The sequence below is a fragment of the Cricetulus griseus genome, chromosome 6 (assembly GCF_003668045.3).
Source record: "Cricetulus griseus strain 17A/GY chromosome 6, alternate assembly CriGri-PICRH-1.0, whole genome shotgun sequence".
Lineage (NCBI taxonomy): Eukaryota > Metazoa > Chordata > Mammalia > Rodentia > Cricetidae > Cricetulus > Cricetulus griseus.
The window spans coordinates 8,190,085-8,213,966 of NC_048599.1; the positions used below are offsets into that span (position 1 = coordinate 8,190,085).

Consider the following 23,882-nt stretch of genomic DNA (forward strand, 5'->3'; position numbering starts at 1 on the left):
AGACACATACACACACACACACACACACACACACACTCACTCACAGATGCGCGCGCGCACACACACACAGACACACACACACCTACACAGACACATACATACACACACACACACACACACACACACACACACTCACAGATGCACGCACACACACACACACACACACCTACACAGACACATACATACACACACACCTACACACACCTACACAGACAAATACATACACACACACACTCACAGATGCACACACACACATACACACACACACATATACTCTCTCTCTCTCTCTCTCACACACACACACACACCTACACAGACACATACATACACACACACACACACTCACAGATGCACACACACACACACCTACACAGACACATACATACACACTCTCTCTCTCTCTCTCTCTCTCTCTCTCTCTCTCTCTCTCTCTCTCTCTCACACACACACACACACACACACACACACACACACACAATCCAAGGGCCTTCCTATGCCAGGTTACTAGAGTGAGGCACATCTCTAAAGTGAACTTGGCAAAAATGTTGCATATGGTCACAGCCTGAATGCCAGGAGGTCCTATGGTCCACTGATTCTGACTTCTAGCTACCCAGGCAACATGCTGGCCATGACCACTGTGATGACTCTCCTTTTCTCCTTTTTGTTTGCTTTTTTCTCAGAAGAACGAGGCACAAGTTTCAGTCACTGAGGCAGGCTGGAAGGCACTGGAAGGAAACATCACTGTTTCGCCATTAGTCATGGAATAAGTGACTCATCATTACTTGTAACCAACGTCCTGTTTTCTGGAGATGTTAATGAGAAGTGTTGAATTTCTTCTTAGCTGCATCATAAGGCAAACAGCATTTTGTTAATGATTTAAACAACAGCAGTTAGAAGTTGGCCTCTGGTTCATGAGTTAATCAAGAAAGAGGGAAAGGCAGACTAAAGGAAATCACATATTCCATTACAAAAACAAAAAACAAAAACAAAAACAAAAAAACAACAACATAAAACCTACTAAAAGCCCAGTCATTTTAGCCATCAGGAATGTAGAGTGGCTGATATCTGACATCCCATCTGGCCTTTTTCCATTTTCTCTGTTTCAACAGCGCGAGTGAGCAACAGCTCCCTTAGTATAAAATTCACCTGTTTCATTAGATACAAGTCAGTGGTTTTAGTACCTTGTAGAGTGGTGACACCACAGTCAGACCCTAAATATAGATCATGTCTGCAACCACTCCCCCCCCACACACACACACTATGAAGACCTTTTGCCAGGGGCGGTCCCTTTCCTTCTCTTCCCCCTTCTTCTGGAAGCTTCTGGGAACCACTAACCAATTTTCCATCCCCGCTTATCTGCTTATTCTGAAGATGTCGCATCCATAGGGTGTGGTTTTCTGCCACTGTCATCTTCATGAGTGGCATAGCAGCTATCGGGTTTTTAGGACTGGCCAGATATGCAGATATCTGTGTGAGCTCTATTGTTAATGTCTGCCACCAACTCAGACTCAGAAGAAGCTGACTGAGGTGGCACAGGCCTCTAATCCCAGCACTTGGGAGCTGGAGGAGAGACAATCCTGGGTTCGAGGACAGCTGCTACTACATAGTGAGTTTGAGTCCAACCTGGGTTGCATGAAACTCTGTCTCAAAACAAATAAATAAATTGATGTAAATTAATCAATTAATTAGAGAACAAAGCTCAACATGCCATAATGAAGGGTTTGAGAGGCAGCATGTCTTTAGATAATGACTATGAATGCTTCATTGTGAGTTCAGACATCACAGACAAGCTCACTGAGCACAGAACCAAGGGTAGAGTAATAGGAGAAGTCTGTCCTGCATGTACAACACACCTACACACTGCTAGACTATATTAGTCTTAAAACTCATTCTCCCCAGAGACACTGATGCTCATCTTAGTTGTGATTAACTACTGTGGGTACCAGTATGCTTTAGGTGAGAGATGCTCATGTCAACCCTGTTACCTGCAGGGTATGAGATGTTCATGTCAGCTCTGTCATCTGGTATTTAGGGAGCACCTCTCTCCCTGGGCATTAACCCAGAGAAGTCTTATAAGTTAGCCCCACACACCTACACACTCAGCTGCATGCATTTGTTCCTAAAGTAAGTTCTGGAATATTTGGAGCCCTTCAGAGTAGTTGCTTCTGGCATACCTTATCTTCTCAGTGCCTGTGGAATGACTGACTTTTGCTCTGAGACAGTAGAGTTGGCATAAATACCACACACCCAGAGATTACAGCTACATAAAAGCAGATCTCAGGGATGTTGTAAGTCTGTCTTTTTATCTGACCGCTGGAGCTTTCATGTTTAAAGTATTTATGACTTGCTTCAGGAACAGAAGCCCTGGAGTTACTTGTTATGTAGAAAGACATATAGGAACAAATCCCCCTTGTAGAACACACACTCATATAATTAGAAATGATTACTATGAGCAAGGCACAGTGGCATATGCCTGTAAATGCCACGCTGAGAAGGCTTGGGCAGGGGAAGTGGGAATTTGTGGCCATCCTGAGCTATATGGAGACACAGATATATGGAAGTATAGTGAATCCCTGTCAGTAAAATCAAAATAAGACTGAAAGTCTTATTACTGGCTTCTTTCTCATGGCTATTTGTTAATACAGGTACAGGTTCAGTTGGCACGTTCATGCATAAAACACAATACAATCCCCCAACACATATCTGTGTATTTCATTTGCTTCATTTCACATTGGCCACTGCAAAGCCTTTTGTTATATGGAGGAATGAGGAGATAAAGATGAAAGGCACATGGACTTTGGGTCCATGTGCATATAAGTGGGCATGTTACCTAGCTAAAAGTATTTGCAGATATTTCAAAGCTAGGGTGTAAAGATGTCACACACCTGTTGAGAAGCCCTGCTGGTCAGAGATTGCAGCAGTCTACCCAATCTCAGAGCTCAAGGCAATATAAAGGCCCACCCCCTTCCCCAGCTTGCAAGGGCTTCCTGCTCTCTACTTGACCTTCCTTGGAGACTGTCCCTGAGATGGGATGCCTGACCCATCTCAGAGCAATTTTTGGCACAGCCCCTTGCAAGTGCCCTCCTCCTGCTGTCACATATGGTAATGAGGTGTGGTGCTCTAGCTAGATAGGGCTGTGCTGCCATACAGGGTAACCAGACATTGTGCTCCAGCCTTGTGGTAGGAGCCTGCTGCCAAATGCAAATAGGGTGTTGCCCCAGCCACTGCCCCATCCTCCTTCATATGTCCCCTGATATGTCCCCTCTGGAATAAAGTTGAGCTGTCTCACTGAAGCAGTCTCCTGGAAGGCTATTTTTGTCGGGCTCACAGGCTAGACAAACCCACTCTTGTTGCTTCTGCCCCCTGTGTCCTAATGGCCCACTGGCCAGTGGACTGTGGGGAAAAAGAGGGACCACTCCCACACCCATGATGATTTTAAACCTGAACAAAGAAAAGGATGGAAGACCTTATTTAAAATTATTTATATTTGCTGTTTTCAAATTGTACACGTTTTACGCCTCTCTGTGGGATTAATTCCCTTACAAAAGGACCCTAAAGGAGCTTGCAACTTCTTTCACAGTGTGTGACACCTTCCCTGAAGCAGAGCACAACCCAACATCAGAAATGGACATACACAGAACCTTCTGGAAGGAGTCACAACGCTTTTAGCTAACATCACTGACCATGGCAAAACAGGAGGCAGAAAGGTGAGAGATGTCTTCAATCTCAGGAGATGGATCTCTGAGTTGTCAAACTATTTTATAATGCAGCTGTGCTACTTTTTAGGTTAAAAGAGAGAGAAGTACTGGTTAATAAGACACCAAACCACATTGATTGAGACTGGTTGTGTTCAGCCAGAACTGTTCCCCAGAATGGCTCAGCCCTCTAAATGGAGCCAAAACTCTCTTAATCAGGACAATTAAGATGTGTTTAAACATCACTGGGTTGGGAAAAAATGGATTTTTCTAGATGCTGGTGATGTGAACAACAGAAGTCCCATTCTCTAACCAACTTACTTGAGAAAGCCTATGTCTAGATCAAAGAACAAATGATTGCAATTTAGCATCCCAATAGCTTCTTGCTGATTCAATTAACATAATGCTCATTTAACAAAGTCTACCAGTGTTATTAAGCTGCATTGATGAAACGCAGGCCAAACCCTGTCCAGGGACTTAGGCTTGGATGCTATTTCCCCCATTTCATATAAAAACAGCTCAAATGGGAGTTCTAAGATGGTCAGTGTTGGACCGACTGGCAGCGGGCCTGCAGGTCACAGGGAACAGCTCAGTGACTAGGAGGAAAATCACACTGAAATACACAACGAGAGGGACAATTTGAACACATGCAAATGTTCCCTCAGATCTGGTGACCCTACTACTTATGCTGAGCTTGACTTCTAGCAAGCTTTGGAAATTGACTAGGTGACAGTTACTGCTTTAGTGAAGGTGGCATCGTGGGATTTTCACCAGATGGGGCAATCTCCCATCTCATCACTGCTGTATTTCCCTGAAGGGTAGAAAATTAGACTCCCTTGTTTTTGACAGTTTTCAGTACAGAAAAGGAAACTAGAGAATGTGTTACCTGGGGTTATTCAAAGGAAGGCAGAGACCAGTGACAGCCAGAGGCATTCTCACCGGTAGCCGGGTCATCTGGGAAAGCGGGGAGGAGCTAGCATCATGCAGTTCAGCTCCTCTCTGCTGTCATCAATTATAGCCCAAAGGGGTGGGTGTGAACCCTCACAAGCTACGAGTTCACACTTTGTCTGAAGGGGCAGCCACTAAACAATCTGCCTCCCAGCATCCCAATCAAAGTGACTACAGCACAGCCGCTTTCAGCTCTTGACTGGATGTTTATGGCTCCCCAGTGTCATTCCATAACTGTAGCACAGCAAACAAGTTGAGCTCCGCCTGTCTCTTCCTACCCGTCCACAGCGCTGTGGCATCCTTCCTTCTCTCACTGTACCCTGACCTACAAAACCTTTCCTTCCCACTGATGTTTGCATATAATGTGCCATGGGGCTTGAAAGTCTTCCGAATGCCAGACTCTAGCTGGCAAATTTTTACCCACACTCCAATTTCAACATAGGAGCTATTTTCTTGATAAGTCTTTGTCCAAAGTGGGTCCTCCCTCCAGGCCCTACCATTGTTATCTGATGGGTATCAGATAAATAAAGACATGTGTTCTGTAAGTCCTATGAGGTCAGGGTACTAAGATCAAGAAGAAATAAAAAAGTGCTTATTGGATAGCAGGGATGTTGACAGGAAAGAGGACTGAATATGTGCCCCTGGCACTAAGATTGTACCCTGGTCAGAATATGTCACAGTATTTGCAGTAGACTAGCTTAATGGGGTGGAAGGATGTCTTGGTGGGTAAAGTGCTTGCTGAACAGGCAGGAGGACCTGAGTTGTATTCCCATATCTCATTCAAAAATCAGGGCATATACGGCATGCCCTGTAACCCCAGTATGTAGAGGTGGAAAAGGGAGGAGCTTTGGTTCTGCTGGCCATTCAGTCTAGCTAATCAGTGATCTCTAGGCTTAGTGAGAGACTGCTTCAAAGAAAATGAAGATACCAGATGTTGACCTCTGGCTTCTCCAACAAAAGCACAGATGTGCGCGCGTGCGCGCGTGCGCGCGTGCACACACACACACACACACACACACACACAGAGAGAGAGAGAGAGAGAGAGAGAGAGAGAGAGAGAGAGAGAGAGAGAATCTACTGAAAACCTGACATTCCAATTATCCAGACCTATGAGTTTTATTTCAGAGCTGGACAAAGGCAATCCTCATCTTTCCCAAATGCAGCTCCAGGCTGAGCCGGCCAAAAGCAGTGCAGTGCAGAAACACCCATCCTAAGGTTAGTTGATTGCAACCCTCTGTGTGCTGACCCCCAGCTTCTTACTCCCTTTAGGCGCACTCCAGATAGCCGCCCACCAGCAGCTGTTCCGAGCTGGCATGAGGCATGAGAATGCTTTTCAGTCTCTAGTTCCAGTCCTCAAAACCCAAGAAGAGTTGCCATGGTGAAAGCCAATAACTGTTCAAATGAAATGCCTCCCCCCACCTCTGCCTCTAAGGCTCAGGCTGACACATCCCCCTTGGGTGGTAACACCCCACAGGCAAGTCTCTTCAGTCCCAAGGCTGTCCATATCTCAGGCAAGTCTCTCCAGTCCCAAGGCTGTCCATATCTCAGACAAATTCAGAAAAAAATTGGGAAGAAGAGGTTCAGTGACAGTGGGAAAAGCAGCAACAGAGAACAGACAGTGGAGTGAAAATTATCAGAGAACATTATGTGTGCAAGGTACTGTTTCTACCATACATAGTTACTGAGTCCTGTGTGTGTGTGTGTGTGTGTGTGTGTGTGTGTGTGTGTGTGTGTATGTGTGTGTGTGTCTGTGTGTGTGTGTCTGTGTGTGTGTCTGTGTGTGTGTCTGTGTGTGTGTGTGTGTGTGTTGTGTGTGTGTGGAGAGAGAGAGAGAGAGAGAGAGAGAGAGAGAGAGAGAGAGAGAGAGAGAGAGAGTAGCTTGAAGTGTGCTACTTAGGTTTCTTCCAGTTTTTTGATGTTTTGTTTTACATTTCTGAGACAGAATTTCCTATAGCCTGGAACTCACCACATAAGCTAGACTGGTTGGCCAGTGAGCCCCCAGAATCTGCCTGTCTCTGCCTTGAAGGCTGAGATTATAAATAGAAATCACCAGGCCTGGCTCCCCACCTGCAGATCACTTAACTTATTTTTATTTGATTAAAATATAATTCCAACATATGTCCTTTCTTTCCTTTCCCCTACCTTCCCAAGTCCCCCTTCTCAAATCCATGTCCTCCTCTTCTTTAGCAATTGTTGTTAAAGACATACACAGATAAATAAATATCTAAACACAACTTTTGATGGCAGATGTCCTTCTGTATGCTGTGAATATATGTTTCTTGTCAATCTCTTTCTTAAAAAAGAAAGAGAGTAGTTGGGTGTGTGTTGAACGCCTCTAATCCCAGCACTCAGGCAGCAGAGGCAGGTGGATCTCTGTGAGTTCAAGGTCAGCCTGGTGTGCCGAGTGAATTCCAGGACAATCAAAGCTATTACACAGAGAAACCCTGTCTCAAAAAAAATCAGCATTTAAAAATAAAAGAAACAGAATAATAGAAAAGCCATGCAAAGGTGGAAAATACACAGAGTCTGGATACTGTATGTTACTGTGTTGTCTTTAAATTATTTGATTGCTGAGGAAAGAGCAACAACTGCTAACAGAGATTTGATTATAAATGCTGCTGGATTAATCCAACCTATGTATTTTGAAAATGCCTTGACTTCAAATTTTAAGTCTAAGGACATCTTACTTTAGAAAAGAGGTTTTGCTTTCGTTTCCACAGAAGACAAAAAGCTGTGGATTCCTTCCAGACTAATAATGGTTTGATCAAGCAAGACCCCCTGAAGCAGTGGCTCAGGTGATCCAACATCCAAAACAGCAGACATGATACAGAATCTCAGACTACTACAGCCAGGATTTGGCCAGGTTTCTGAGTTTTCTCAGGGTCCCCTTGGGATGCAGTACTACCAAACAACAGGAAGCAGTTTGGAGAGAACTATGCCCACATTCCCAAATATTGTTTTGTAAATGTTTGTTTTCATTTAAATGGGGCTGGTTATAAATGGTTAATGATCACAGTCAATTTCCTTCTTTTAAAAAATGGAATAACGTATAGAAAGGAATATTTTGCATTGGTATGGATTTTGGTTTATTGATAGAAATTTAAGGTCAATTTTGTGATATGTATATTTCTCCTCTTGTTTAGGTATTGTGTTAATACAGATCATTTGAAATGCAATGTATAATTAAATACAGATTATAGATAGTCACCTATAATATTCAAAACTTATATTTATGTTAGTTAGGTTTTCTACATGTAGGAGAAGTCTGGGAAGAGGAACACAGAGAGTGAGTCACTAGAGATGCCATGTAGCTACCGGGAAGGTAGGATGTCTGGGCATTCTTCGGTAAGCCAAGACTGCATGGAGATTAATAGTTATGGATAAATGATTGAGAGAGCTAGCCAATAAGAAACCTGAACAGTAGGCCAAACAGTTTATAATTCACATAAACCTCTGTGTGTTTATTTGGGACTAAATGGGCTATGGGACGAGGCAGAACAGAAACTTCCATTCACAAAATGTCTAAGTTCTTTCAGTTTTGCCTATGTGGACTGGTGTAGTGGGTAACTTTCAAACGAACCTTCTAGCCCCTAAACCCCTGTAAAGGTGGAAGGAGAGAACCAACTTCACAGGGGTCTGGCTTCTTATGAGAGTTCTGGATCAAATTCAGGTCCTCATGCTTGCAAGACTCAGCCCTTCCCCACTCCTCTGTAGATCCCTTTTGAGGCTTTTTGTATTTTTAGTAGGCCCAGGAGGATCACATCCTAGTAGTGGCCCACCCCTGGGTTGTCACTTCTCAGAAGACAGCTGCATTCCAGCACGCTTACGGTACACATTAATTCATAGCCCATCACTACTTTAATTACTTATTTATGAATCTAATTATCCCCTAGCACAAATATGTGTGATGCAGCCCAGTATGCACTCCTCATTAAAGGATTTTGAGCCATTAGCGGAAAATCCATAGGCAAATTAAGTTCTGGAGTCAAACTCTTTTGTGTTAGTACTTATATTCCAGAGGAGGCTGATCTAATGACACTCACTCTGTGTGTGTGTGTGTGTGTGTGTGTGTGTGTGTGTGTGTGTGTGTGTGTTGACACAAACTCATGCACACAAGCCCTGAGTGAAACTTCCTGAGCCTGCAGCTAGCTCTTCCAACACAATCAAATAAATAAAATACCACATTAATATTTTATAGATTATTAAAAGGCTTTTTAAAGAGAAATCAAATTATTTTCCAATTAAATCTTAAAGGAATAATTTTAAAGTAATTTAAAGCATTGGCTAAAAAAAAAATCCCTGTTCTTCAAAAGCTAGAGATGGCTCCTAAGTTTATAGTTATATGTGAATTATAGAATTATAATAATTCAGTAACATATTTACATGATTATTAGGGACATGTTAATCATTTTACATACTATGACTCATTTTTTCTTCAGAATAATTGTGTCAGTATTCCCACTTTATATATGAGTGAGTTAAGGTACAGAGAAGCTAAGTAAAATAAAAAAGCCATAAGCCTGGCAGATCACAGAAGACAAGCACAGCCCCGCCCAGGTCTTTAGACCTGGGACTGGAAGAAGTCCACCCATGACCCTGCCTGCACCTCTGGCACTAGGCAGTTGGGCAATGCTATGATTCTTAGAACTGGGTCCTGCCTGCGTGGGGACCTGATAGACTGAGTAGGATAACAAGACCTACATGAGAAGCCAGACAGATGCACAGTTAGTGTGAAAGAGGGTGGAGGGAGGGAGAGAGGGGGAAGAGAGAGAGAGGGGCGGGGCAGGGAACAGGCTGAGGTTGGTGGCTTCATGGGCCATGTCTGGGTTCATCACCCTGAAGCAGCCCAAGTCTCCACAGAACTCTGAGAGGATAGGGCTGTACAGAGTTGGCCTTGCCCCCCCTCACTGGCTGAAGAAGCAGTAAGGAGAGAGGGTCCCACACCTCACCTGGGCAGCACAATAGAGCCGACCTTGTTTGCAGGGGCAAGGAGGAGCCGGCCCTGAAGGTGTGAGAATGGAAAGCAGATTGCTCCTGCCATGTGGCAAGGGAAAGATGCTACCCTTCACCCCTTACCACCCACAGCTGGTGGAGAACCTGACCCAACCCCTCACCAGCTGCAGCACTTAGGAGAATGTGTCCTGTGTCCCACCTGGGCACCACAGAAGAGATGACCCTGTAGATGGGCGTGGATGAGCCAGCCTGAGGACATGTGAGGGGCATAGCTGGTACCACCCCCCTCATCTGTAGTGGGAGTAAAGAAAAGATGCCCCAACCCCTCACTCCTAGCATCTCCAGCTGGCAAAGGAGCTGACCCCACCACCACCTTTACCAGACGCAACACTCAGGAAAGCGGGCTCGGAACCTCATCTGGGCAGCACCGGCAGAGCTTATGCTGTTGACAGGGGCACAGGTGAGCAGGCCCTGAGGGTATGAGAGTGGGATGGCTAGCCACATACTCCCTCATCTGCCATGTGGTGATGAGGGCAAGGAAGCTCCCCCTTACCAGATACAGCACTCCTGAAAGTAGGCTCTGAACCTTGCCTGGGCAGCACAGTAGAGCTGACTCTCATGCCTAGGGTGCAGGTGAACTGGCCCAGAGAAAGTAAGCATGGGACATCTGGCCACCGCCCCCCGTCTGTCACCCATCTTGTCCTGTGGCAGGTGGGAGAGCTGGCCCTAGGTCACAGGAGCGGGAACCTTGTCCCTTACCAGCTACAACACTCAAGAGAGTAACCCCTGCCCCTCTCCCGGGCAACACAGTAGAGCTGGCCCTGATGGAGTAGGTGTGTAAGAGCCAACCCTAAGGACATGAAAGCCAGAGACCTGGCTCTGTCCCTTGGTCATCCCTGCAAGTGGTGAACTAGCCAGGGTAATGCTGGGGAGCTCACCATGGTGGTGAGGACAAGGGAGAACTGGCTGGCAGACCAAAACTGCAACTACCCAGGCCCAGAACCAGGGTTACGAGCTATCCTACCACAACATCCAGCCCATCTGTCAATGCTGGAGCACACGAAGGGGCCAGTCCTATAGTCCCAAAGCTGCAGGATCTCCATGACACAGGTCAGCCACAGGATAACCAAGAGGAGTTCCCGTGAGGGCCCTGCATTGAAGGTGTAGCAGAAACCAGAGGCCTCAAACCAGAGCAATGACTCACCGCAACGAACATGTGAAGTAAAGATGCATGGATAGAAGGTTTTACTGCCTAACTCGCTGTGTCACACTGCAGCTTCCATGACAAGGCTGAATTTCCCTTCTTTGTTTCTCTTAAGTTTTATTTTATTGCAGGGAGAGGTTTCAGGTGCAGAGAGTGATACAAAGGGAAGAGAGATGAATGGGATTGAGATGCATGATGTGAAAAACTCAAAGAATAAATAAAAAGGAAGTTTAAAAAGTACAAAAAGCCATGCAGCTTGAGGTGCTCACAGCTCCCTGACCCCTGACCCCTGACCCCTGACCCCTATCACACAGCTGGGTGATTAGGGACCAGAGTCCATACTCTCAATTCCTTCACCATACTGCCTCTAAAATTTTCACAAATCTCCTATCTTTTCTGTGTACACGCATGTGGTGTTTGTGTACATGTTTGCATATGTGGGGTACCTGTGTATATATAGATCAGAGGAGAATGCTTAGTGTCATCCTTAATTGTGATCCATAATCTGTTGAGGCAAAGTCTCTCACCAAACCCAGAGCTCACTGATTCTGCTTTTAGCTAGCCAGCTTGCCCAGAGATCTCCTGTCTCTGTCTCTCCTCCCATGAACCGGTATTATCCCACCTTAGACAGACCCTAGAGTTCTGACCGCTCCATTGAGCCATCTCCACACCCCTTCTTTTCCTTTTGAACAACACAAAAGCACTACTGCCTTCTTTACTGTATTTATTTTCCTTTATGTCAGAAAAGACCAACATAGGTTCTTATTCACAAACACTGGCCGAGAATTCCAAATTTCATTGCTTCACTGGAATCCTGAGTTCTGGGACTCTGGGTACCTGTGGATTCCAACAATGTACATGGATTGCTTCTTTCAGGTTCATTTAACCCATCCCTATGATACCACAAAGCATGTGATGTGTGTGGTCCCACTGAATGGTCCAGGGTCCAAACTTCCACAATATTTCATCTAAGGATGGGAGGGATCTTAGCCTGTTTCTTAGTTCACTTGACTGAACTGGTCAAAGGAGCCACCCAAGGGCAGTGAGTATGAGGAATTACAAAGGAACACTGCTCAGCAAATTCACCTAGGTCAGGGCCAAGAGGGCAAAGGTGGGAGAGTCTCATGCTGCCCCACTTGTTGGAAGTCCACCCTGAGTCATGGGGGGAGTGGAAAGCATATTAAGGTAACTTAAGGTAAAAATGTCTTGTTATTTGCAACTGAACCTGAAATTTCTATCCCCAGAGTCCCAGACTCATTTCCTGTCACCAATGAAGATGAAATGCACTTAAAAATAGGACCCAAGGAATACGTGGAGTAGCATGAAAAATACAAGTGAGAGATGTTTAAGAAGAAAGGGCAGGTTGAAGATTAGAAATTAAAATAAATATGAGGTAAAACCTAAAATATTTAAACTGAAAAGTGAAGTCAGTAAAAGCAATATAGAAATTAAAATTAATCCCAGAAATAAAGTTATCAAGTCATTGATTAGGATTTAGAGAATAAGAAAGAAGATATCAATTTTTAGAAGAATGTTATAAAAGGTCAAAGCTAGTGACAGGAAAGATGAAACCATGAAATTAAAGGTACATATGACTGAAAGGCATTGTGAGATAAGAGATTTAACAAATAAGGAAAACTGAGTCATTAATAAACAACTGAGTACTATACTATACTCAGAGGTTCATATTTGACATCAGAGTCACAAAAGGACATCACCTAGTAATCTCTACTCCAGTTTGGAGCTTAATTTTGTATTTCTAATGACCTTCATCCATTTTGCTTCAGCTTGAAAATACCATAGCTGAGTGGTTGATGCTCAAGGTACTGGTACACTTGGTGTCTGATAAAAGATACTTGTATTTGTCTTACTTGCCTCTACACAATACTTCACATATACAATACATATGAGAATATCCATATATATTTCAATGTATCTATAGACATATAGCATATATATATATATATATATATATATATATATATTACATGGAAATTTATGTATGTTAGTTCTAGATATATAATATATGCATATATTATTCCTTTGTATCAATGTTAACTTTTTAAACATATTTATTGTGATAGTTAATGTTGTAGCAACTTGTCTAGACCAGTTTACCTAGCTGTTTGTGCTAGCACTATATCAGATGTTTCTCTGGAAGTATTTTTATAGTTAAGATGAGTAATTGAGCAGATACATGTTGAGTGAAGATTACTCTCTGCATACTTTGGATGTGGTTGGTCCTCAAAAGCTGTGTGTTGAAGGCTTGCTTCTCAGCTCGCAGCCCTTTTAGAAGGTGGAATGTTAAGACTGGGAACTTAGTGGGAGGAACTCAGTCACTGGTCCACGCCTTTGAGGGCTGTGTTCTGGCTCTTGTCCTGTCTCTGTCTGTTCCTCCTCTGTCACCATGATACTTGGCCTTGCCTGAGACTCAATGCAGTGCAGACAGCTGGCCATGAGACTTTAAGTGTAACATAAAAAATAAACTTTCTAACTAAGAGATCATTATATCAACACAAACAGGACACAGCATTCATCCCCTTGGGCCTCATTCCTTCAGTGGGCAGCAGCCTTAAGGAAACAGCCATTCTGGAAGAAGAGAATTCCACTCACAGATTAGACTCAAGTTGGACCAGTTTCTCCTGGGGACCCCAGTCTGCCAGCTAACCCTGCAAAATTTTAACTTACTGACTGTTCAAATTATATGAACCAAATCATGAATGTGTGCAAGTGTATGTGCATGTGTGTAAACACACATGTGTATAAACATTTTGTTCCAAATTTATTGCATCACTAAGCTTTCTATAAGATGGAAGAAGTAGCCTAGCCTCAGAAAAAAAGTCAAAATGAAACTTTCCTCCTTCAGCTGAAGGAGAATTCAGTTGAGACCCTGAAAATCTGAGAGCCAAGGGTCACATATAGTCCCTTAGAAACCTTTGTGATGGTCCTTGCTACAACACAACTGTACAGCATGAGCTAATCTGGACCTTTGCCATTCTGAGACATAGAAAGTTTCTCAATGAGCATAGGCAGGCAAAGCAAAGGCATTGACATCGACACCTACCCAGTAGAACATTGGTTGGCTTAGATCTATGTGGATACAGAGGATCAATGGCATCACCAACCCCCAGCACTGCACTTCTAATAAATCAAAAAATACACAACCCTTTAGCATTATCCTTGCTGCAAGAGCTTCTTCTTGTGCATGACAATGATCCTTCCAGAGCCAAGAGAAGTGTTTGGTGCCAGTTAGCTTCAACGGACTACATTGGCACAATCTAGATTCATTTGGACAGAGAGAGAGTCTTAACAAGGAATTATCTAGGTCAAGTTGGCCTGTGGAAATATCTGTGGGAGATTGTCTTGATTGTTAACTGACACAGGAAGACACAGCTCATCATGGGAGGCACTGTCCACCAGACAAAAGATGAGAGAGCTCTCTTAAAGCTGGCTGTCTCCTGTCTCCTGTTGATAATGATATTTTAAATTCCAGCCTTGACCTTCCCCACAATCATGGCCTGAAACCTGTAATCCAAAACCACCCCTTCTTCTTTGTATGGCTTTTTGTTAGGATGTTTTGTCAGGGCATCAGATGAAACTGGGACCCCTGGGCTAGGTAGTATCTGGTTAAATGGTATGCCATAATAAAGCAAAGGTGTAAACGGAAATCTTACTTTAGCACCCTGTCTTACCTTCCAAACCACAAGACTAAGAAGAAGATGGATACTTATTGAAAAAAATAATAGTACTTGGTCTGTTACTACTTGAAGTAGGGGGAAGGCTGTCTGGCAGACAACAGCCAATAATTAAAATGTAAAACAATGCAATAGGCAGTCACTGGTGAATAGAAGGATTTCTTCTCAGAATCAGAGAACCTGAGCCTGGATAACGTGGTTAACTACAATGTACCTAGGCAGAAAAAAACTTCTTGTATGGGGCCAAATGTTCAAAAACAGATGTTCCAACTTGGGTCAGCTGCTAGCCCTCAGGGTACAGCACCAAGGTCTTTGAGAGTTGGGAGCTAGGAAGTGTGGATATTAAAAACCAACTCGATGCCAGTAAAATAAGTAAATAGAAAATGGGGTATTTGGTGGAAAATAAAAAGAACTAGCATTTCCTTAATCAGTAAAGAGTGGGAGACAAAATAAATGACCAGGGACTAAAAGAGGGGACACTATAAATAGGGGGGTGACTTGGGGTGAAGCAGTGTGAAGATGGGATGATTGGGAGGAGGGGACAGTGTGAAGATGGGGTGACTGGGGGGACAGTGTGAAGATGGGATGACTGGGGGGACAGTGTGAAGATGGGATGACTGGGGGGAGGGGACAGTGTGAAGATGGGATGACTGGGGGGACAGTGTGAAGATGGGGTGACTGGGGGGACAGTGTGAAGATGGGATGACTGGGGGGACAGTGTGAAGATGGGGTAACTGGGAGGGGGCAGTGTGAAGATGGGATGACTGGGAGGGGCAGTGTGAAGATGGGATGACTGGGGGGACAGTGTGAAGATGGGATGACTGGGGGGACAGTGTGAAGATGGGGTGACTGGGAGGAGGGGGCAGTGTGAAGATGGGGTGACTGGGAGGGGCAGTGTGAAGATGGGGTGACTGGGGGACAGTGTGAAGATGGGATGGCTGGGGACAGTGTGAAGATGGGATGACTGGGAGGGGCAGTGTGAAGATGGGATGACTGGGGGGACAGTGTGAAGATGGGGTGACTGGGGGACAGTGTGAAGATGGGATGACTGGGAGGAGGGGACAGTGTGAAGATGGGATGACTAGGAGGAGGGGACAGTGTGAAGATGGGATGACTGGGGGGACAGTGTGAAGATGGGATGACTGGGAGGGGCAGTGTGAAGATGGGGTGACTGGGGGGGACAATGTGAAGATGGGATGACTGGGAGGAGGGGACAGTGTGAAGATGGGATGACTGGGGGACAGTGTGAAGATGGGATGACTGGGAGGAGGGGCAGTGTGAAGATGGGATGACTGGGAGGGGCAGTGTGAAGATGGGATGACTGGGGACAGTGTGAAGATGGGGTGACTGGGGGGGCAGTGTGAAGATGGGGTGACTGGGAGGACAATGTGAAGATGGGGTGACTGGGGGGGCAGTGTGAAGATGGGGTGACTGGAGGGGACAATGTGAAGATGGGATGACTGGGGGGACAGTGTGAAGATGGGGTGACTGGGAGGAGGGGACAGTGTGAAGATGGGGTGACTGGGAGGGGCAGTGTGAAGATGGGATGACTGGGGGGACAGTGTGAAGATGGGGTGACTGGGGGGGCAGTGTGAAGATGGGGTGACTGGGGGGAGGGGGCAGTGTGAAGATGGGATGACTGGGAGGAGGGGACAGTGTGAAGATGGGATGGCTGGGAGGAGGGGGCAGTGTGAAGATGGGGTGACTGGGAGAGGCAGTGTGAAGATGGGGTGACTGGGGGACAGTGTGAAGATGGGATGACTGGGAGGAGGGGGCAGTGTGAAGATGGGGTGACTGGGAGGGGCAGTGTGAAGATGGGGTGACTGGGGGACAGTGTGAAGATGGGATGACTGGGAGGAGGGGACAGTGAGAAGATGGGATGACTGGGGAGACAGTGTGAAGATGGGATGACTGGGGAGACAGTGTGAAGATGGGATGACTGGGGAGACAGTGTGAAGATGGGGTGACTGCGGGACAGTGTGAAGATGGGATGACTGGGGAGACAGTGTGAAGATGGGATGACTGGGGGGACAGTGTGAAGATGGGATGACTGGGGAGACAGTGTGAAGATGGGGTGACTGGGGGACAGTGTGAAGATGGGGTGACTGGGGGGACAGTGTGAAGATGGGATGACTGGGAGGGGCAGTGTGAAGATGGGGTGACTGGGGGGGCAGTGTGAAGATGGGATGACAACCGGGGACAATCACAGTTGAAAACAGCTATTTTCAAACTCTGAATGTTAAGTAGCCCCAAAAGCTTCCATTTGTAATTTTTTTCCCGTGACTTGTTCACTTTAATGCGTTTTCCATCTCCATCTGGGAAAGGCTTATTCACAACAGAGCTGTTTATTTTGTCAGGCGAGGTCAAAACAAACCAGGCTTAATGGTGCACACATCCATATTTCTATTGCAGATAATTTGTGTCCCTAGATTGTTATCTTACATTAAAAGGAAAACTGTCAGTTCCAACTGCCTCGCTCATGCCAAAAGTCAAATTTTCATTTTCCATGTCTCCACTTGTATTTCGAAACTTTTTTTTTAGCTCCTTGGTGGGAGTCTGCAGTAGGTAATGTGCTAATTTCTTTTCAATGCCTATAAATTTAATCGTATCGTGGTTAGAACGCTTAACATGAAATCCACCACTCTGCAGAGCCATTATCAATTGTGCGTATGTTCATGTGCTCAGGTGCAGGTTCACATATGTGTGTGCTGGGGAGCACTTGAATGTATATACCTGTATGTTCAGAGCCTACAGAAAACTGCTGGATTCACAGGCCACTGACCACCATTTCTCTGCAGATGGAATCTGTCACTGACATAGGACTTGCCCAGGAAGCCAGGCTGGCTGGCCAGAGAGCCCCAGTGGACCTACCCTTTTTAACTCCCTGGGGTTGAGATTACAAACACATGCAGTCTTGCTTGTCCTCTTTGCATGAGTTCTAGGAAAGGAACTTAAGGTCTGGTGCCTGTAAGGCAGCTGTCTCCCCCGGCCCTTCCTAGAGTTTTAATCCAGGAATCCGTTATTGATGGACATAGCTACACTGTAGTACAGTGGTGTCCAGAACTTGCTCATCTTGTCATTCAGTATCTTCCTATCTCTTACTTAGACTGGACCTCAGCAGCACCAGGCTCCTCTGACTATAAATCCATAGCTACTGTATGTGAAGCCACATAGTCTGTGGCCAGTTTATTCACCACAATTTCTTAACAGTGCTGTATGTTGTTCTATGCATCTCCTTCCACTTAAGGCTGAATAGTAGTTTGTCTACTGTGTGCACACACACACATTTGCATGCTCAGCTGTCCGCGCACTTAGGTTATCCCCATATTTTGGTTAATACTTGATTTTGGAAGTCATGATTTTCCTTGGAAATGCTTTGCTGAATTCTTTTTATCTCAGTACATTGACCATGAGGATTTCTGCTCGCTCTCTGCCTGTCTGTCTTGCTCTGTTTCTGTCTTTCTCTCTGATATGATAAAGCACATGGGGAACCTTGGTGGTGGATTCCATGACAGGCAAGGGTGACCGAGGCAGGGGAACAGACACGCCAGGCAGACAGAGCTTAAGTGAGAAGTTTTATTAGAAAGGGAAGATAGGGGAGAAACGAGGTAAAGAGACAGAGACAGAGAGGACAGAAGAGGAAAGGGAGACAGGAAAAGCCCTGTCTGTCCCGGGGCAACAACAGGAAAGAAAGTGGGCAGGGGGGGGGTCTGTCTTTTAAAGGGGTCCTTTGCACCTTTGTGCAGACTGGTAGTCATGGAACCTTGGACTGACCAGGGTACTGCCTGAGTGCATTCTGCCAGGTGACAGGGGCAGGCCAGCAGAATGCCCGAGTCCCTACACTGACTCTCAAGCTACTGACTGGAAAGCCATCATGAACCACCAAGTTTGCCATCACATGAACAACCACAGTGGCAGCTACAGAAATTTCTGTTCAATTCTCCATATTGGATGATCTTCAAATTACAGCAGAACACTGGTCTTCTCAGAGGAGACATGTGTGAGCCTTCTGAAGTCTTTCTCATGCCACACATTGCATTTGACTTCCTTCGTCAACACTGTAATTACAAACTGCAGTGCTTCCTGGTGGCTAACAAATGCAAGATGCTAACAGGAAGCTGGTAATTCATGTGAAGTGACAGTGCCAGGAAATTGACTGTGCTCAAGCCCCGATGCAAAGCTTCACACACGCATCACTGCAAAGGAAATTTAATTTTGTTTCTCAGCATCTTTCATTACGAAAGGCTCTGAACAGCCGATTATAAAAGCAAAGAACATATCAGGCGGCGTGTTCATCTGTTGCTTAGATGCATGTGTCTTACCAGGGTGCAAGGTTTGTCTCCATCTTTTTAAAATAACAGTCCGGTCAGAATTCTAGCATGTATGGGGGACGACCTCAGTATCTTAGGAGCTATTGGCCCCCAGTGGCGGCTGAGGAAGGGAGTTTTCTTGAGGGACAGGGCTCCTGGTGGGATTTCCAATGCTTCAATGGATGGCCCCACACCCATGCACATACAGGGCAGCATTAATCACACTCAGTTGTTATTATGTTTAACATACTGACAAGTTCAATTTCCCTACAGCTTTATTAACTGAATTACTTACAACCTGGGAAAATGTCAAGCCTTTCAAAGGGTAGGCGTGGCATTTCCGCACATCTGTGAGGTCTGAGGAAGAAAGCCTGCTGCCAGTGCCTTCTCTTGGCATTCTCTGATTTTGTTGTCGTCTGCATGAAATTCACTCGTGTTTTCCTTTTCTGCCTTTCTGATTATTAATTTGTTGAACTAAGCAGCCTGTGGAAGCTCAATAAGAAATACCTCATTGAAAGGGCCTGTTGGAGAAAAGGCTATCTGTATGGTTGTACCCGAATGCCATGTGCATTGGGGGACTAGCATCATTCACAATAATCGTGAAGGCTGGAGAAAGCCAGATTCAACATAAAAAGCCAGGGATGGAGGTGAATTAATATGTACAATCCCTGAGTCACACTGGCACACTATTCAGAGGCCCAGTTCCAAGCGACAGACTCTGTCTCTACCAACAAGGAGGATGGTGGCTAAGAACAGCCCCCAAGATCACTAGCATGTGTACACACACACACACACACACACACACACACACACACACACACACACAGACGTGGACACGGACAGAGACACACACTAGCATGCACGCACACAAGCATACATGCACACAAATAAAAGTATTCATAGTAACTAGGAATACATACTCACTATAAAATACTGTGAGGTTAAATCCTGGAACTTGAAATTCAGTTAATACGCAGCTTTCAGAATGCAGTGTTAAATGATGATTGACACACCCCTGTGCTGAAGTTTTGTCTCCCAGTGCCATCTGAAGGAAGATAGACCATTATTTGGTACTTCAATGATAGGTTCACTGTGACATACAGCAGTGAGTAGCCTACTGCTCAGACATCACACTTATGGTAAAGAGCTGATGTGAATCTGGGTGTCGAACACTGATATCAGCTTTCCTGACTGACCTGAGAGAAACTGGTATCGACAGTGAACCCCAAGGCAATCATGGTGCTTCATTTTTTCACTTCCAGAACTTGGGATGCAGAACCAGGACAAACATGAGTTTAAAGGGTTCTGGGGTACATTGTGAGATCCTCTCTCATAAAAAGCAAAAGCAAATACACAAAACCAAAAGAAAAATAGCAAAGCCTACTGCAAACCATATGCCCTCGGAGAATTGACCATGTCAGGGCTGTAGCCATTTATACCTAGCCATTGGGGCCTGATCACAGATTGCCACTGCCCACATGGTCTTTGCATCTTACACATTGTAGGAAATGTTGAACTTGGTGTTTCTACTATGATTTTTAATTGTAGTTCCTTTTCTCTGTTTACCTACGTACATAAATTAATTAAATTCATAATGCCACAATTCAATTACAGTCAGTCTAACGTGAGTCTCTTCGAATAATAAAAATTGTTAAGGATATCGATTCCTTCAATTTAGTGATCTAAGTTTGGAATTAAGTTTTAGAGCTTGCAAAGCAAAGATTACAGTAAAAATGAGTACCTATAAAGTATAAGTGATAGGAATATAATGGATCTGATGAAAAGAGAGAGCGAGCACTATATGAAAGACCTAGTCTTTGAGCACATCAAATATGAAAGGATTAGAAAGAATCATAAAATGTCTTTCTTACATATCCCATTTCATGAGGGAAAATGAGGTTTGAAGAGAGAGAATGATAAGATCTTAGTGGCCAGTGCCATCTCATTATTCTCTACATAAATCTTCCTGAGACTTATTAATGATAGTTGGCTAAAAACTGACTGGTGATGACATGCAGTGTTTCCTGTCACCATCTGTTTGCGTCTCATTGCCCATGGATACTGGACTGTGTGATATGTTCCTGTCACCGACAAGACCTTTATAAAGAGGGGGCACATAGGCATATGGGAACAAATGGCTTCTAGGTTATTCAAATTGATCATTGACTTATGGCTCACGGGAGCTTCCAGAAGCTCTGCTTTCAGTTTGGATACTGTGACACACTATGACTTTTCCTTGCATTCCAGTGAAACAAAAAGTCCTGCCTGCAGGATCTCCATGACACAGGACAGCAGCAGGATATCCAGGAAGAATCCCAGCCAGGGCCCTGTATTGACAGAACAGAAAAAGCCAGAGGCATTGAGCCAGGCCAACAATCCAGTGCAATGAACACTTTCAAGTAAAGATGTAAGACTAAGGAGTAGACTGCGTGACTCCCTGGACCACACTACAGATCCCACACTGAGACTTTTTTCTTCTTTTCTGTTTTGTTTGTTTTTTATTATTTTTGTTTTGTTTTGGGCTATACTTTTAAATTTTGTTTTGTTTTGATGGGAAGAGGGTGGAAGTGAGGGGATGGGTAGATGAGTGGGATCGGGATTCATGGTGTGGAATCCACAAAGAACCAATAAAAAATCAAAACAAGAGAGTTCTCTGTGTGTGTGTGTGTGTGTGTGTGTGTGTGTGTGTGTGTGTGTGTAAGCTCGGTAAGGAGTAACAGAGAACTTTCAAACTAACCCAGCCTAACACTGTAATCTGCTTAATCAACCTTGTCAACCTTGTCAAAAATGGACACATACCTACTCAAATCGCTCTGTATTTAGAATGGCAGCTTTCCTGGTCCCATAAAATAGCTCAAGTCACATGCATCTTGTACACATGTGATAGTATGCTTTAACTAACAACTTGGTACAAACCTAGAGTCACCTGAAAAGAGGGAACCTGAAATACAGAACTTCCTAGAACAGATTGACCATGACCATGTCTGCAAGGTACTTTCTTAACTGCTAACTGGTTGAGGAGGGCCCAGCATACTTGGGGAAATACCACCATCCCTAGGCAGATGGGCCTGATCTGTTTACTAGATGCTGTAGACAAAGGAAACTTGGCAACCCAGGGGAAGCAAGCCAGTAAGCAGAGTTCCTCTTTCAACTCTGCTTGAGTCCCCTGCCTTGGCTTCCCTGGATGATGGGCTGTAACTTTTAAGATAAAATAAACCCTTTCCTTCCCAAGGTGATTTTACTCACGGTGTTTATCACGGCATCAGAGAAGCAAAGTGGAGCAACAGGAAAGTATTCAATTTCTCAGAGTTCTCAGATCCTCATCTATATGACGTGAGTGATATAATAAGCATCATAACTTTCTAAGCTGCTAGGAGGCCCCATAAGCTGAAATGCATATTAGCTCTGGGGCTGTCCTCAGGACTTGGAAACAAGAAGATGGATAGGGAACAGGTGAACTTGGCAAAGTTGAAAAGTCAGAACTGTAAAAATTACTTCTCTGTTGCTGTGATAAAATACCAGGACCACAGTGAATTCAGAAACAAAGTGTATTTGTTTTTGACTTATGGTGCCAGAAGGAGTCCATGACAGTGGGGAAGACATGGCCACAAGGACAGAAAGCTGGATGGCCACATTTTTATCCATACCAAGGAAGAAGAGAGTGAGAGAGAAGGATGGCACAAGGCTATAAAATGCTCAAAGCCCACCCTCGGTTACTTTCTTTTTCTAGCAAGGCTCTGTATCCTAAAGATTCAATAACCTGCCCAGACAATTCTAGCAACTGGGGACCAAGTGTTCAAATATGTGAGCCTATGGAGAATGCTTCTCATTCAAACCATCGCACAAGGGTATATTTTAATGTTCTCCCATAGAGTTGCATGGTACACGTGTTATTCTTAAGCATGAACTAAGGCCACCTATGTGAAGTATGTACAACCAGAGGAAGTTGTTTAAGCCTGTAAGCCTGGAGTTTGGCTTGGAGTCTGCAACCAGGCACATGCCATCTTCATGATTGATTACTTACAGCATAAACAGCATTGTTTACACAAACTAGTCCCATTGTCACGGTGTGTTGCAAGCGTCAAACATCAATATATTCTCCACATTTTGGGGACTCTACCGAGTCCCACACCCAAGTGCCAGTACCCCACTCATCCTTACCCATAACCTTCTTAATTAGTAATTGTTATAGACTTGAAAACCATGTCACTCAGTCCAGAGAGAGTGTATACAAGTGGAAGTTCTGTGTATCACCCAGATGTTTCACGGGAATATGAACTGCAGGCCTACAAATACTCTGATCAGAACTCGATCAGCCATCTTTGATTGTGAGCTAGAAAATCAGGGCCGAGAGCCAAAGCCACAGGATGTTAATAGCCTTAGTGTCTACAGGGACACACAACACATCAGTGTGTTTTAAGGAAAGTAATAAATATATAACCTGTTTATGCCTCTTGTGTGTGTGAATGTGAGTATGTGTGTGTGTGTGTGTGTGTGTGTGTGTGTGTGTGTGTTGTGTATGTGTATGTATGCGAGTATGTGTATCTGTATATGTGAGTATATGTGGGTGAGTGTGTGTATGTGTGTCTGCATATGTGTGTGCATGTGTTTACATGTGTGTTCATGTGTGTTCATGTGTGTACATATGTGTCAGTGTGTGTGCATGAGTATGTGTTTGTATGTGAGTGTGTATGAGCGAGTGTGGGTGTGTGTGCATGTGTGTGGTGTGTGTGTGTAAGAGCATGTGTGTGAGTATATGGTGTGTGTGTATGTGAGTATGCGTATCTGTGTATGTGAATGTATGTGTGTATGTGTGTGTGTATGTATGTGGTATTTCTGCTGCTAAGGACAATATCTTCTGCCTTGAACAGATGAATGAATTGCTTTTTGTACAGAGCACAATGTTTTGTAAGTGGATGAATTGTCTTCCTAGTTCCACCTACCCCACCAGTGTAATTTGCTCAGTAGCCAGAATATAGACCTGAAACTTCCACACAAACCTTGAACTCCCAGCAGAGGAAATAAGGAGAGAGCATTGTGGAATCAGTGTTAGCCAATAGCTTGCTGGGGGAACAAA

The 23,882-nt window shown here is 44.6% G+C and overlaps 1 long non-coding RNA gene across 1 annotated transcript; it reads left to right on the top strand.

Moving 5' to 3' along the window:
- Window positions 1-400: 400 nt before the first annotated feature.
- Window positions 401-23,367, top strand: LOC118239087. Its single transcript, XR_004770580.1, has 3 exons — window positions 401-1,606; window positions 3,581-3,707; window positions 21,053-23,367. It is a non-coding gene; the product is annotated as an uncharacterized LOC118239087 (long non-coding RNA).
- Window positions 23,368-23,882: the final 515 nt, after the last annotated feature.